The sequence below is a fragment of the Lactuca serriola genome, chromosome 9 (genome assembly GCF_051521515.1).
Source record: "Lactuca serriola cultivar US96UC23 chromosome 9, Lser_US96UC23_V15, whole genome shotgun sequence".
NCBI lineage: Eukaryota > Viridiplantae > Streptophyta > Magnoliopsida > Asterales > Asteraceae > Lactuca > Lactuca serriola.
This window is the reverse complement of record NC_136416.1, coordinates 164,237,984-164,249,666: the sequence shown is the minus strand read 5'-3', so window position 1 is coordinate 164,249,666 and position 11,683 is coordinate 164,237,984. Positions and strand designations below refer to the sequence as shown.

Below are 11,683 nucleotides of genomic sequence, written 5' to 3'. Positions count from 1 at the left end.
CACTAAGGTTTTTTTTTGTGCGTATTAGACCAATATGGTTGCTATTACCATTTAGAAATAGTCCTTTTACCGGTTTTAACCGGTGAAAATGACTATTTCTAAACGGTAATAACAACCATATTGGTCTAATATGCACAAAAAAAACCTTAGTGACCTAATACGGACAAACTGGAAACCTTATTACCCTCCTAAGTCATTAACCCTAATTTTAAAGACATTGAGAATATATGACCATCAACAGTAAACTACTTCGTTTATAACTCGTGTCGTCCCATATAACCTGCTACTCCTCTATATGGCGAAGCTCTTCATCTATAGTCGTCCCTTTGGGGACATCCGATAAAATTGGAACGATACAGAGAATATTAGCATGGCCCCTGCGCAAGGATGACACACACAAATCGAGAAATGGTCCAAATTTTTTTTAACCCTTCGTCACCTTCTCTGGAACCCTAATTCCCTTTTCAAATGCTAATAGAATTTAATTGCAACTCTTACGTTTCAGTAGTTCATCTGCTGAAGTCATGATCAAACAACATGTGGATTTTATGGTCAGATTGATCTTCTTGTTGATGTCTTTAATCATTTGTGGCAAGTAAGGGTGATCTTTTTTTTTCTATAAAGTCTCTTTTAAGTTTTTTACTTTTCCTGAGTTTCATGCTTTATAAACTTCTGTTTATGTGTTGTATATAGTCTGTATGTGTTTGTTTATGTGTTGATTTTTTTATTCATCTTGAAACTTCAGTTTCTTAGTTCATGTTGTGATTTTGCTTTTTATAAAATAATTGATAATAGACATCATATGCGTTGGTTTTACATTTCCATTCGTTATCAAATGTAGAAATTGATGGGAGGTATCAAAGTGAGATTGTTTTTGTACACATAGATGTGTTCATGTAAACATTTAAATGACAAAAAAGAAGTTATTGATAAAATATTGCATATTTATGTAATGAAGATCATCAAATCAGTCACATTGATTAGTAAGCATGTTTTATAAATAATTAACGTTAATGACTTAGGAGGGTAATAAAGTTTCCAGTTTGTCCGTATTAGGTCACTAAAGTTTTTTTTTTGTGCGTATTAGACCAATATGGTTGTTATTACCGTTTAGAAATAGTCATTTTTACCGGTTTGGTTTTAACCGGTAAAAATGACTATTTCTAAACGGTAATAACAACCATATTGGTCTAATACGCACAAAAAAAAAACCTTAGTGACCTAATACAGACAAACTAAAAACCTTATTACCCTTTTAAGTCATTATCCCGATTGAAAATGGTTAGATACATCCATGGGAATTAGGATAATATGGAATTTTAAAAACTGTCCCACAAAAGGTTTGAAGGAGAAAAAAAAAAGATTCGTTAAGAAACAAAAATAACACCTTGGTTTATTTGCATGATTGTAAAAATAATACTTTGGCAAGAAAAAAAGATTGAAAATGGTTAAGATACATCATTAGGAATTAGGATAGTATGGAATTTTAAAAATTATCCTACAAATGGTTTGAAGGAGAAAAAGGATTGTCAAGAAACGAAACTAATATCTTGGTGTTTTTGCATGATTGTAAAAATAATACATTGGCAAGAAAAAAAAAATTGAAAATTGTTAGATACATCCATTGGAATTAGCATAGTATTGAATTTTAAAAAGTGTCCTACAAATGGTTTGAAGGAGAAAAAGGATTGTCAAAAATTGAAAATGCAACAAAAACGATATTATTCTCCTTTTACTTGCCACAATAGTATATAAGGATAATTTCTTCCTTCCTTACTTTTCCGTACACTAATTTGCCAATAAATAATAGAATTCCGAGACTTCACTCATTCCCTACGAAACTTCCATTAATTCCACAGCATTGGCAAGAAGGTCTTGAAGGTATGTCTTCTTCATCTCTCCCTCTCCTTCTTCTCCAACCATCGTCCCCTCTCTCATCTTCTGTTACCGGTCCACCGCCGTCCGCGGTCACTCACTCTTCCCTCCTCTAACAATAAACCCTCACAGTCACACCTCGCCGCTGATAACCCACCGTACAATACCACCGTAAACCCTAAACACAGACCATGAGCTTCATACCACCACTCACTCCGCCTCCCCCATTTCCTCCCTTTCTGCCATGCACCACAATCCCATCAGACACCCCTACCCCCTGCCGGCAAGCTATACCACCCTCCGATTCACAAAACCAAACTCCAGCTCTTAACCTGCCGGAAAATCCCATTTATCCCACCTTAAATTGTGTGTGAAATCTTCCCCTCATCCCTTTTTCGCCGGAGAACAGCAGCTGCTTTCCTCACTTGCCCCACCACTTACTGAACCCCCCCCCCCCCTCTCTCTCTCTCTCTCTCTCTCTCTAAGTGTTAAGAAGTCCCGAAAAACAAATACCTAATTTATATTTCGGCTCATGTTCTTCCAAATCCCTTAGTAGATTAATGTTTTAATCCTACATATTTTTTTTTCAATTCATGCAGGTCTGAGTCTCACCGGAGCATCACATTGAGTTACAACAAGGCTTTTTCGGGTCAGGTACAATCGCATCCTTCCGATGCCATACTCGATCTTTGATTAACTTTGATCGTGAGTTTTTGTATCCAATTTATTGTTGTCGATCGGACTTTTGGAGGTGAAATTATATATGAATCTCCACAGAAACTTTGATTCATGTCATTACCCACAAATAACAGTTAAGATCAACAAATAGCTATGGAAATTAAAACTGCAGCAACGATTTTCCAGAATAACTCTGTAAAATGCTCATCCATTTTCTCTTGTTTAGTTGAAAATAATACAGTTACTTCATTTCTTATTTTCCACAAGTTACAACTAGCCCCTTCCAGTTTAGAAAACGACTCCTGTAACTTTTTCTTCATCTTTTAACAAACTTCATCAACAATTTTCACCTTACGAAGCTAAAGCTGACTAAATCCTTGAAGATTTCAGCAATATTGTTACATATTTACAGCTGTTATGAATCTTTTCTTTTCTTGGTTTGACTTTGGTTGACTTTTCATAGCAGGATGGATTTTCGGAATAATTTGGTGATGGTAGCTGGAAGCGTAGTGTTCAACATGGTGATGTGTCTGGTACGATTCCCAGGAGGACTTGCAACCCTTGGGAACAGAGATGGCGATTGGGTGTTCTTCTATGCGGACTTGATAGCTCTATGCATCTCCATGAATGTGCTTGTTGTTGGAATGAGTGTGGGACCCACACTCTGGAAAAAGATCGAGGAGCTAGCAAGGAATGCCATGCTTATTGCACTTTCTGCTATGGCGATAGCTGTTCATCAGATTATTCTTAGGGTTTTAGGGGGCGACTACTGGTCGAGGCTTTTTGTTAATGGGTCCTTCATTGCGTTGGCAGTTGTCACTTGTGGTTTCAACATCTTTCTGAGGTGTGGTTATTGGACCAAGTAGAGACTCTGTTGATGCTTTTGATGTCGTCTCTTCTATAACACTATTGAATATTATTAGTTTGGATATGTATTAGTCTTTTCTTCTGGGTTTCATTTTCTTCCATTTTAGTCTACGAATTACCAAGAAGACCTAGTTTACTAAAATTATGTATAGCTATTCTTCTGTTCTATACAAGTCCAACAGGAATGGAATATGATATATATTATTAGTTGTTGAATTAGACGTATTTGGTTTAAAAAGCGGTTTTAATTTTGTTCATAGGCTATATATATAGAAGTGGTATGTTATAGTGGATAAAATATGAGAATCTCTGTAATAAAAGTTCGGCCCTCACTTCTGTTACTTTGTGGACACTATGATTATTTTTCTATTATTGGTTATGAGACTACTGGCTATAAGAATATGGATGAATGTCATTAAGGGTAAGGGTATCCAATTTCTTTTTTTTTTTAACCGATGGACACATCAGTTGAAAGGGACATTTTTGTAATTTTTGCTATTTCTAAAAAATGTAGGGTGTGGTAGTTTAAAGTGCCACCGATAAAACCCACAAAAACCACATAGAATTGATTTTTACGATCGGTGAACAGGGCGGAACACGAGTAGTAAAACTATGGGGCTGAAATCATCAAATCAAAACATAAAATAAATAATATAAAGAACTTTTATTTGGTTTAGCGTTATGACATTGAAAAAATGGATTAATATTAAATACTTTTACAATGTTTATCAAATGGCAACTCTCAGATTTTTTACATCTTTATAGTCTTGCACAATTGTCTTTAAACTAATTTTTTCAGAAAATTCCCTTTTGAAGTACAAAACCAATGAGTAGTTCAAAAACTCGTCTTCCATTTTATTCTGTAATCTTGTTTTAATAAGACTCGTTGTTGAAAATTACCTCTCTGTTGTAGCAGTTGAAACCGGAAGAGTAACTATGAGACTATTTACTTAATAAATAAGACTAAATTTCGTTACTCTTCTAGTCTTTATCAACCATTTGCACAATTCTGAAATAGATGTCAATTGTTTATAATCTGCATGTTGAACGACATCAACTTTGTAATTTTGAAGTTGCAACTTTAAAAGTACTTTCTCATGGTCATTCAAATCTTCAGGATAAAACTTCTCTGCTAATTGAAATACATCATCACTTCGAAAAGGCTCATGAGCATTTTTAGGATCTAAAGTTGCTGAAAGTTGAAGCAACTACATTGAACTATCATTGAATCGATTATCTAACTCCGTTAGTTGACAATTAATTGTTTCACAAAATATATCAACATGATAATGATGTTCAAGTGTATGATCTCTATTCTCATTACGAGCTCGATCCCTTCTACTAAAATAAGGGGAAGATAAATCAGGGATGTAAATGTTGCGTAGCTCACAAAATAACTTAACAAAAGAAAGAAAATCACTCCATCTTTCATCTTTCATTTTATGCAACAACATTTTAGTGGATGTTGTTGAATCTATATGCCCAAGAATCATTATTGAGTGACATTACTAATAATATATGATCATATAGGATCACACGTCACACCTTTATTAAGTTGGCATATTTTGTATATTTATTATTAATGTGATTATTAATAAATAATTTCGATTCTTGTGTTTTGATTAAGGAATAATTATTGTTTTATGAAAATAATAATTATAAGGGAGTATAACTAGTTATTATATCATATGGTATGAATTAATAAGTCATGTAGAACATTTTGGACTAGATGGATTCTTTTGTCTTTTAGCTAAACACAAAGTTTATATTTTATAAACTTGAAGCTTATAAAAAAAAATAATAATAAAGAATCCATCCTCTTGTGAGAGGTATGGCCTAAATATATAATATTATGGAGGTTGCTTGTCAACCTCCATGCCTTGTCCATGCTTCTTGAAAATAAGAGAGTTACTTTATATTATTTTAATGTAAAACTCTTACCTTCCATGGTCTATATAAGAGATGCATGAGCCTTGCAATTTGAACAAGTGAAACACTCTCTTCTTCTTCCTTTCTTCTCACCAAAACCTTAAGTAGCATGGAGATATTTCTCTTGATTTCTTTTGAAGATCATTCAAGTCTTTGGTGGCTAAAAGTGCTTCTTATTTAGTACTTATTTGAGTTAAGTACTTAAAGGCTTAAGAAGTACTTTACACAAAAAGGAACTAGCATTCCAAGTGTCTTAATCTTGATGGTGGATACTTGCAGAGAAGATGTAACGACCCGTCTCTGGTATGTTGCTTCCATGACATTTATTTAGAAGTTTTCAAGAGGGACTCGGCGAGTCTATAGCCCGACTCGTCGAGTAGGGACGGGATTTTGAGCACGTGTTAGTCGGCGACTCGGCGAGTCCATATTCGGGACTCGGCGAGTCTACCTGCCAGGAGGAAACCCTAAATCCCCGGGTTTGCTCCATATTTAAGCAGTGTTATGTGCCCCAAACTCGCCTCCTTCACCCTCAGAGAGCTTGTGAGAAACCCTAAATCATTCCTTGTGTGATTAAAGTGTTTTTGGTGTGAAATCTTGAAGGATTGAAGAGGAGAAAGAAGAAAGGACCCAAAAGAGGAAGTGTAGAGCAAAGATCCAAGGCCAAGTCAGAGTTTATTGAGGTGTGTTTCGGAATCTCTCTGTTTTATGCTTAAAATCTCCATTAGAACACCTCTAAGGCTAGTTTAATGTAATTTCCAAGCTTATTAGTTGTATGGATGCCTTTTTGGTTCGATTCATCCCCAGATCTGTTCATTTAGGAGCTTTAGAGCCCAGATCTATTGCCTTTTTCGAAATTGTCTTGCATGAGAACCCTAGATCTAGCCTTATTATGCCTTTTGAGCCTTTTAATCTTAATGAATGCTTATGGGCACGTAAAGATAGAATCTTTACGTGTTAATCGAACTAAGGAAGCCCAGATCTATAAGTTTTAGACGCTGGATTCAAACAGAATCGAGTTTAGAGTAGCTGCATGGATGCGACTCGGCGAGTTGGAAGAACGACTCGGCGAGTCAAGTCGCGAGTCCCGATTTTTCCCCCTTTTGAGTGATGTCGAGTGGGAACCTGTGAGTAGTAGAGTGGACTCAGTGAGTTGGAGGGCAGACTCAGTGATGGAGGGACTCGACGAGTTGTTCATACAACTCGGCGAGTCCAAGACAATCTTCTTAGCTCAAAAACAACTTGTCGAGTTGTTCATACGACTCGGCGAGTCGGATGCAGATTGCCTGAGTTTTTGAATCGAGAGGGGACTCGTCGAGTCGATGCCATACTCGACGAGTAGCCACGAGTAGGGTTGAGAAGTGAGACTAGAGACTCGGCGAGTTGGCAGCCCAACTCGGCGAGTCAGGTCAACTGTAGGTTGACTTTGACCGGGAGAGTTGACTTTGACCTGGGGTAAAAGAGTCATTTTACCCAATGTAGTGATTAGCATCTGATTGAGTGTGTTTATGGATTTGTAGCCGGGGAGATACCGGAGCAGCAGCAGATAGCTTCCAGAGCCATACACACAGCAGCCAGTTCACGAGGTGAGTTTCCTTTCAGTAGGAACGGGTCTACGGCCACAATGCCGACCCGTTAGTTAGCAGTAGTTCCGGACATCAGTCCGATGCAGTAGTTAGAGTGCTTGATGTCTTTGTGATTCAAGCATGTTTGTGTTATGTGTTCCGGACTTCAGTCCGATGCAGTATATGTGTTATGTTAGCAAATACGTGTTTGTGTTATGCTATGTTCAGACAGTTCCGGACTTCGGTCTGATGCAGTTAGTTTCGGACTCCGGTCCGATGCAGGGGACGAGGTCCCAGTCAGTTCCGGACTTCGGTCTGATGCAGTTAGTTCCGGACTCCGGTCCGATGCAGGGGACGAGGTCGCAGTCAGTTCCGGATTTCGTTCCGATGCAGTCAGTTCCGGACTTCGGTCCGATGTAGTGGGCAAGGCCCAGTATGTGCTTTATATGTTGTATGGTATGTGGTAGTTTGGGGGAGCTCACTAAGCTTCGTGCTTACAGTTTCAGTTCTTGGTTTTAGGTACTTCCGCAAGCAAAGGGAAGAGCTCGGGATGATGGCATCGCACACACCACAGTTTCAGTTTTTGTCCTGGGAGTTGATTCAGTTTCTTAGATATGTTTGATACAGTTGTGGCACAGTTTTTCCCACAATATTTTAGTATGGTTTTGAGATACGCAATGCATGGTTTTATTATGCGATACTCAGTTTTATGGTTTTTGTTATATTAAAATGAAATTTTCGGGTCGTATTTTTGGGTTGTTACAGAAGATCATGTTCTTTGATCTTTACATCTCCATCAACACCCCAAAACCAAGTGAGTTCAAAGGCTTCAAAGGTTATCTCTAAACCATCATATGATTGTTTTTATTTCATTCTATCATCTATAAATGAATCCATAATGGTTTGGTTTCGTTAAGAAATAAAAAATAAACTTGTTAATTTTAAGGTCTTCCATTGCCGGTTTTTGTGAAAAACGATTTTATATTTCATATCAAAATCCAACAGTGGTATCAGAGCCATCTTTTATATGTTAGAATGATTTTTTTATGTTTGATAATCTTTGGTTTTTGGAAAACAAGCATGAATTTCTTTTGGTTAAGAAAAATCCATATTTATCTTCTTTGGCAACTTCTAGGTTGAAATTGTTTATTTTATATATAACAATTTTTCATGCGTTTTAGTTATATAAAAGTTGCCTTAATAACAACAAAGAATTGTTTGTTATAATATTTGATATGTTGTTGTGTATAAACAAGTCACTTGGACTTGTGTGTTGTGTTTGGTTGATATTTATTTATTCATAAGATGTAATAGATAAATAGGTATTTTTTTCATTTGTTGATTTGTTGTAATAAATTAGTTAGACTAGTTGTATTCCTTTTAAATGTAACAAGATGAAGAAATGACCTCCTTGAAGATGACTTAACCATTTAAGAGCATAATCCCAACCACAAGCTTCTACTTTTGGTTTTGGGCTTAATTATAGTCTTAATGGTTTAAGTGTTGCAACTTTCACAACATGAAGATTTGAAGTCCTTTTGCAAGCAAGAGTTGACTTGGCAAGTGGGAGCTTGAAAACCTTTTTAAGTGTCCCTTAAGTCCTTTACGAAAGACTTAATAATTTTTGTGATGGCTCACAAAAATTATTACTGGTTTTATTTATACACATTATAATGCATGTTTGTGATGTTTATTTTATGTTAAATATATGTTATGTTTTATGTATAAAATGGTTTTTACATGTCAAATAACATTTTTTCATAAGATAATACCACTTGGAGTTTGAGTAAAAAATATTTAAAAGATAACATAAGAAGTTTATAAATGGATATTTATAAAAAAGTTTTTCCGGTTACCGGTTTGGGTTGAAAATTTCGGTGTTACAACTACCCCCAACACCAAGATGGTTCTCTACAACTAAGGAGAACCATCTCCTCTCTACCAACCGATCTACCTTGATCATCAGAGCCTGCTCCCGGGGCACAGTGTTGAAAATATTATGAATTAATACAATCTCATATTTACTTTTATATACATATAAGTATATGTAGTTGTATGTGTATAAGTGAATGCAGGAGTAAAGCAGGAGTGAAGCGCGGATCTAAAGTGGGTCGGGTTAGATTTGTTTCAGTGATAAGGGAGTATAAAAGAAGAGAGAGTGTGTGTTAGAGATCAGTTCAGATATTTTTTTCATCTCATTCTTCTCTCTTGTGATGTGCTCTCGTTCAGTTAGGGTTTTCTGCTAGATCTAAACGATTGTGAAGCATATCTGTTGTATTTTTCCTGATCGTTCTTTATATTCGTGTTATTCATTCATTACTGATAATCATTCTAGATTAGGGCTTGAGTGTTTTGTTATGAGAGTAGAATAGGGTTTTGTAGTGAGGTTTTTTGATGTATGTTCTTGAAAACCTTCTGTTTCTTTGTCCTCAAATGATATAAGAAATGAAGATGTTGGGAAATATGTGTTTGTAGTTTTTTAACATGGTATCAGAGCTCAAGGCTCGTCGTTCATGTTCTTGACACATCTTCTAATGATCGTTACTACGATCTGTTGGCGTCGCTGTTCGTTTTTTCTCGCACGAGGTTAGTTCTGTATTTGATTAACCTGGTTTTGATTTACTCTGTTTTTAGACTTAGGGTTTCATTCTTTTTACCCTATTTCATAGTTTTTTGAGATCCTGGTACTGCGAGAATTTTTTTGTTGTTCTTGCAGATTGAGTTTCCTACTGGTGCAAAGTCTTGAGTGAAACTGAAAGTCACAAATCATAGTTATCGATTAATCCCTCTAATCTTCTCTTTGGGGTCGGATTTCATCACCGATAAACCCTTTGAGTAAAAGGTTCAGGGAGTCGATTTTAAACAAACAACTTGCCTTAAGCACTGTGAGGTTTTCTTGTTCTCTTCTTTTCCTTTTTTGCTGTAGATGTGGAAGAATCTGGTGTCTTGTGTACATCAGTTAATTGTTGTCTAAAATTTATTGTTGATTCTGTTTTCTTGTTCACCTTGTGTTTGGTTGTCTCGGGCCCCGACAAACTATGGTGACCATCTGGACTTTAAGCCAACACAAGTGTTGTTTTGTTCTTTACCTGTTTGACATTTTCTTGTCTTGTTCTTCTTTGATTGGTATTTGTTTTGTGATCTTTTATGGCTGGAGATACACCTGAGGGAAGTGGTGTCCCTAAGGATTCTCCTGTTGACTTTGATGATCCTTTGTACATACATCCGTCTGATAATGCAGTTACTTCTATAATAACTATTAAATTGACTGGTAATGAAAATTTCCGATTATGGCGTAGTGCAATGACTAGAGGCCTTAAAGCTAGAAATAAATTGGGTTTTGTGGATGAAACTATTGTTCCTGAAAAAACTGATGCAACTAAAAAATCTAAATGGGAACGTGTGAATGTTGTTGTGTGTAATTGGTTATTAGGATCTATATCTGAAGCAATATATGCTAGTCATGTTTATTCTGATAATGCTAAAGACATTTGGGATGAGTTGTTTGAAACCTATAATAAGGCTGATGGTTCTGTAATTTTTAATATCCATCAGCAGATAAAGACTTTAAAACAAAGTGGTTCATCTCTTTCAGACTACTATAACAAACTTAATTCTTTATGGAAAGAGTTTGATGATTTGACTAGTTTATCTGAATGTGTTTGTGAGGCTGCAAATAAACTAAATAATCATTCTAAAATGATGAAATTAATGCAATTTTTAAGTGGTCTTGATGATGTATATAATCAGGTTAAAAGTCACATTCTTTTAACGGAACCATTGCCTAATGTTAAAACTGCCTTCTCAATTCTCTCTAGAGAAGAGTCTCTTCAAAAGAATGGTTCTTTGAGTTCTGTTGTTTCTTCAAAACCTCAAGTGTCTGTTTTTAATAGTAAGGTTACTGATTTTAAAAAAGGTCAAGGGCAAAATAGATTCAGAAATCAAGGATTACACTGTAAGCACTGTAATCTTAAGGGTCATACAATAGAAAGGTGTTATAAATTGATTGGATATCCAAAGGATTTTAAACAAAGAAATGGAAATAATAATCAACATAAATCTGTTTCTGTGAATTCTTCTTCTGTTGGTCCAAACAGCAGTTCTGTAGTTGCTTCTGAATCTGTGTGTGGTAGTGAATGTCATTATCTTACTAGTGAACAATATTCAAAATTTCTTCGTCTCATAAATGAGAATTCTGCTAGTGAGGATGTACCTGCTGCTACAAATATGGCAGGTACTGTTGGATTAATGTCTAAGTCCATAACTATAATTTGTAAGACTTGACCCGACCCGGCATAATCCATTTGGGTTGCATACCATCATGCACTTGGATAGACTATAATGAGAGAAATAAGACACTTATGGTTATTAATATATTATAAGTTCTAGTATATTAATAATAAGAATAATAAGATTATTTAATTAGTATTGATCAAGAATTAATCTAGGATTAATTAAGTGATCAAAAGAAGACTAATTAAATATATGGGTTGATTGTGTAAATCATCCATACTTGTGGGCTAATGCTCCATGGATAATCAAGTTGGGCTAAAACCCATAGGATGGTCCATGGATGCTCCATGGTGTATTTGTACCCATGGATCATGGAAATGAAAGGCCATGTCAATTAGGGTTTACATGGTGTAACCCTAACTATATAAGCATCTTATTCTTGACCAAAATCGGCCACTAGAGCGTGAAGTGAAAGGGCTAGCCGATTTCATGAGTTGTAGAATTCTCTCAAGTTATTCTAAGTGTTTTGGTGATTGTGA

At 35.8% G+C, this 11,683-nt stretch overlaps 1 long non-coding RNA gene and 1 other non-coding gene across 2 annotated transcripts; both read left to right on the top strand.

Annotated features, from left to right (window-relative positions):
• Positions 1-320: 320 nt before the first annotated feature.
• Positions 321-423, top strand: LOC145077412 (U6 spliceosomal RNA). The gene has a single exon (XR_013693157.1). It is a non-coding gene; the product is annotated as a U6 spliceosomal RNA (small nuclear RNA).
• Positions 424-1,760: 1,337 nt separating this feature from the next.
• LOC145074199 (uncharacterized) lies at positions 1,761-3,624 on the top strand. Its single transcript, XR_013691743.1, has 3 exons — positions 1,761-1,881; positions 2,475-2,529; positions 3,020-3,624. It is a non-coding gene; the product is annotated as an uncharacterized LOC145074199 (long non-coding RNA).
• The last annotated feature ends 8,059 nt before the right edge of the window (positions 3,625-11,683 follow it).